Raw genomic sequence first — 5273 nt, forward strand, 5'->3', positions numbered from 1 at the left:
TATATTGAACTTTTAACATTGTATTTAAGCATATATTCATGGTATATTAGGGTTTTTTTGGAAGTCGAATATATTTTGTTATAATGATTATGGTTGTTTAAAAATGTAAATTTTTTTATGGGTTTAAGTGATTCTCATTATTGGTTGGAAAATCATGGACATAAACACCACAATGACCTTATTTTTGAATGTGGCCCATTTATAGCATGCAATTTCCACAAACTATCAAAAAGCACAATTATAGTCCTTTCCTCTCTCTCATTATACATGTGAAGATCCACCACCTCCCCTCATTTTGTATGCTTCTCCAAGCATCTTAGCTTGCCCCGATATCCATATTCAACATCTAGACTCTTAAACAATAATGTTATTAGTAAGTTGTGAGGGAGTTGACATGATGAAGATAACTCTAACTCCCCTTTTCACAAGTATGAAATATAACTTGAGCATGGGATGTGACCAACCAATCTCCTTATGTATTATAATTATCCACCAAGCCCTCTTAAATAGGTGGCTCCTTCCTCAAGGTGATTTGTATTAGCCATTTTACACCATGTTCATATTACCTACATAGTTGTTAACTTGTTGTAGGATCATATCTTTGGTCATTATCATCGTTACTTTTTGATGTCCTCTTGAAAAGTTCTATCATTGAAGGGTGACACTCTAACTAACCATGGAGAACAAGCTTGCATCCAATCAAATTGCATGGCTAACCCAACTATTTCGCACACAAACTTGTCATCAAAAATATCTGTAGTTAGTTTGCATTTTGAAGTAGGAATTTATTACAAAATTGACTTTAAATGCATGAATGCAAATTGTGATTATGATGAAAATTCTATAAATGAAGAATAAAATAAATAATTGATATGTTCCTTCAGTGAGTGAGGAACTTACAGTGAGAAGGTTGTGGTTATTGAGTTTGAGATTATGTTTTAGTCAAGTTTCAAATCAAAATCAATTATCATGATCTGTTAGTGCTTCATGATCTCTGTTTGGGTATGTGCCCAACAGGGCAAGTTGATTTTAGGAAATCACATACTAATGCAACTTAAATCTCCAATCAAGAAATCATTTATGCGACAAAATAAAATCAATTGCAAATAATTTTGATTCAAATTTACAACAACAAAAAATTGCCAGGGAGCTAATGTACAATTGTGCCTTTGTCATGATTGTATGGCAAAATTGGGTAATGTAGATGCTACTAGAACAATTGCAACAAACTGCTATTGCCTCAGTGATAGAGGAGCACTTATCATCAAAGACATAAAATGGCTCTCTTAGTCTCAATGTGTTATGGATGCCAGGATCACTACTATGGATGCTCAGAGATGAATTTCCATACAACTCCCAAGCTTCATCTAATATAGAAGGCAAGTTCCCTTGGAGACTCTCAATACAAGCACTGGAAGATGAATCATGTTGAGCCTGTGTTGCATAGGCATAGGAATCTGAGAATTCATCTTTTTTGCTTCCTCTTGGCTGCAATTCTTTGGAATTGCAAAGAATTGCCGGCTTCTGAGCTTGAAGAAAGATCTTGGCTGAAGGAGCCTCTACGACTGTCGGAATTTGACAGAAGATATGAATTTGGAGACTTGCTTCTAGAATATCTCACAATAATCCACTGACCAGTGGGGTATGCAGACCAATTAGCTCCAACATCTTCAAATTTACAACCTGCTGCCAATGCCATTACTCTGTCCCTAGGAGAAGGCCCTAGGCATTGCTTAATTGATCCATTCAAGTCTGCATTGCATTGCCCTATTGGGCTTGGGATTGTGGGTGAAAGTATGGCAGTAGACTGATAAGAGAAGGAATCTCATACTTGATTCCCAAAATCCAAATTACTTGTTGGGGACCCTGGTTCAGTGATAACCTCCACTTTCTTCGGGGTACAACAGTTGTCATTTAGGAAAGGATGGTTCAACAGCTCTGCACTGGTCCACCTCTTCTTGGGATCTCTCCGAAAGCATTTCTCTAAGAAATCCTTGATCTGAAGTGAAAGCGATGCTGGTAACTCCGGCAGCTCCTCTGTGCATCCAATCTGATACGTTGCGGCTAGGGGATTGGAAACTTGGCTCCATGGATATCTGCCAGTGGCCATCTCCAATAAAGTGAAGGCTAGAGACCAAATGTCAGAAGCAGGTCCTTGTTCCACCTGGTTCACCACCTCTGGAGCCATCCACAGAAGGTCCCCCCTCAAATTCCTGTCCTCCAGGCCCTTAAACTCATCCCCATTCCTCTTGGTGGAGGCAAAGTTAGCAAGGTTCACACCATTTTCACCCACAAGAACATTCTTCCCCTTGATATCGCAGTGCAAAATCCCCTGCCTATGGAGGCAATGGATTCCATGCAGGATGTCACGAGTATAACCCGCGATCACGGATTCATCCAACCACCCTCCAAAATTAGTTACCAAATCTGATATGCAGCCACCCAGCATGTACTCCATGAACAAATTGTGCACCTCTGCACTGTTCTTAACGTTGTAACTGCGCCCAAGGAATCGTACAATGTATGGAGAATCCAGACGCCGCAAAAGCTGGTACTCATTATCCAATGCCAAACTAAAATCATTCGTGGATTTGACTGCAAAGAGTTGGCCATTAGACCTTATCATGGCAACACTGACTATTCCAGAAGCTCTGGCCCCAACAACGGCGCTCCTCACCCATCCCTCGGCTATCCTTGTCTCGACCTCAACGCCCATTCTTCACAATTCAATACAGTATGGAATGTAATGTTTTTTCCTTCAGTGAGCTTCACCACGTCTCTGACGACCTTATAAAGAGTCTGCGGGAAATGAGTCTACGTGGTTCGCTCTGGGCTGCCCAGCTTCCAAGTCATGTGAGCGATCCCACACCGTGACCGAATCCCGATGTCAATTAAAGTCCAAAAATTGTGATTTTGTTTCGGTTTAAAAAATCGTGATGGAAACCGTTTTCAGACGTATATAGTGTTTTCTACGATTTGACCATAATATTTGTGGGTACCAAACCTCCTCAGTGTTAGACCCCATTATGGAAACTAATTCGGTGTAAAATATATCATTGGCCTCCCCATGTATGACGTGGCGTCTCTTCCATTCTAGGTTGGGTTGCGTAGATGTTATGAAGGGACCTTTGAGACGTGCCCTTGTTATGATCGCGTATTAATAGATTTTCCCGTCCCTTTTCTTTTTGCGTGTTTTGACAGAGAGGTAACTTGCAATGTAAGCTTAGTTTGAATGTTCGATAAAAGTGTCAGGTGTGACGTCATGGGCCGGGGTGTTACTAAGTTTCATCGGCGAGTTTGTTGTCATGTAAAAGGTTCATAAATCAACAAACAATTGTATATTCAAAGTGTACAGGAAACTTGATAAGGTCACATTTTATTCAAATAAGTGATTCAGTAAAACTTTATATATGAAGTAAGGGTCACTTAAACTTTATATATGAAGGAAACCTGGGACTTCATATATGAAGGAAACCTGGGTGGATTCAATGTAGAGGAAGAGCTTTTTTCCAACTAACTTCACAAAATAATAACATTTAGTAAAGGTCAATTTATTAAGAATAGTATTGATTTTAACGACTAATGTTTTAATTAGATAATTTTTAATAAAGTAATTGTGCATTATTATAAATAATTTTCATCATTTTGAATAGGCCCTATGACTTTGTTGTAGCAGCTACAACATCACTCCAAAATTTTGCTTTTTCTTTGTTTTGGAGCCTCCCTCCTCAAAATCTTAGCAGCTTGTCTTGCACTGCTCAGGTACTTGTGTTTCATTCAAGTTTATCTTTCACTTTGCAGCTTGTGTTCGCTTACTTTCTTTGTTGACTAACCACAAGCTGACCCTATGACTTGGTTTACATCCAATTCTTGTGTTGTCTTGGAAAATTGCGCAGTCCTAGAGAGCAGCTTTCCTTTCTCTCAGGAATTGCGCAAAGCAACCTGGTAGCCTGCCTTGCTCTCAAGAATTGCACAGAGTAGCCCGACAGTTGGCCTTCCTCTCCAGAATTGCGTAGAACATCGCGACAGTGAGCTTCGACTCAAAAATTGCGCAGACCCAGATGACAGCTTGTCTTTAGCTGGGAAACTGCGTAGAGCATGAGAGGCAGCTAGAGCCACTCAACCTAGGAATTGCACAGAAGTATTCCATCAGCTGCTACCTGATGCATGTGCGGACAAGTTGCCCAGTTCCCTCCAGAACTGTACAGTTTCTCCATGCATGCATGCTAGCCTTTACTGAAAAAGAAAAAAGCAAAAAAACATCCCTAAAAAATAGGGATCTATTTTTAGCACTGAGAGTTACACTCAAGTTGATTTTAGAAACTTCCCGCCACTTGTCGCTTTTTCCTAGATTTTTGGCATGCGCGTCATAAACCCTGAATCTACCAAATATATTTAATGGATGCCCCAAAGCTCATTCTACACATTTGATCTTGGAGCTCTAGCATTCCTGAGGCATCTAGGAACCTTCGACACAGTCGACACAACTTTTCCGGGTAAGTTTTTCTTTTCAAGTCTTTTGCTTCTTTTTCTATCACTTTTGTTATCTTGGCTTGTGTGAGTGTTGTTTTTCATGTTTTATTGAACAAACTTTGGCATTTTAGTTTTTTTTTAACTTGTAGAAGTATTGTTTCAAGTTTTGCATTGTCTTTCTTAAGCGTCACATGCATAACATTGTTTTTGCACTAATGGTCGTCGTTTTGGTGACTCTCAGCACCAGCTTCATTGTTCGTCTGTTTGATTGGTTCTTGCATTCGTTTTATTGTATGCATGGTCATTCACTCCTATCTGCACCCACCTTCACTCATGCATTCAGAGCTACTCATTTTCAAGTTTCCCTTGGTTAGATATGGGCTGCTCTGGCTCAGATCTTACTTCTCCCAGCATGCACTGCGCATTCTTAGATCTCAAGGCTCTGCCTTGGCTCTAGGAATTGCATAGAAGCTACCTGTCATTGGCCTCCAGTTGTGCTTTGCGTAGTTCTGGGAGACAGTGCCTAGTCTTGCCCACTGGGATTGCGCAATGTGTAGTCCCACCCAACAATCAAGCTAGATTGAACTACACATTGTGTAGTTCCACTCCATAGTCAACCCAACTAGACTACGCTCTGCGTATTTACAGTCAACAACAAGTCTCTGTGGTAGTTGGGACTGCACAATATGTAGTTCTAGCTGACAGTCTCCCAGCCTCTAAGAGTCACTGCTACGCAATCTTGCCCAATAATCACCCAGTTTATTGCATGATCGATCCTTGAAGTGCTTTGTGTTTTGAGA

At 40.3% G+C, this 5273-nt stretch overlaps 1 pseudogene; it reads right to left on the minus strand.

Annotated features, from left to right (window-relative positions):
• Window positions 1–1825: 1825 nt before the first annotated feature.
• Window positions 1826–2716, minus strand: LOC149171232 (mitogen-activated protein kinase kinase kinase 17 pseudogene; annotated as a pseudogene).
• Between the last annotated feature and the right edge of the window lie 2557 nt (window positions 2717–5273).

Source organism: Pinus tabuliformis, chromosome 4_2 (genome assembly GCF_031772625.1).
Source record: "Pinus tabuliformis cultivar Carrire ecotype Pingquan chromosome 4_2, CPIR1, whole genome shotgun sequence".
NCBI lineage: Eukaryota > Viridiplantae > Streptophyta > Pinopsida > Pinales > Pinaceae > Pinus > Pinus tabuliformis.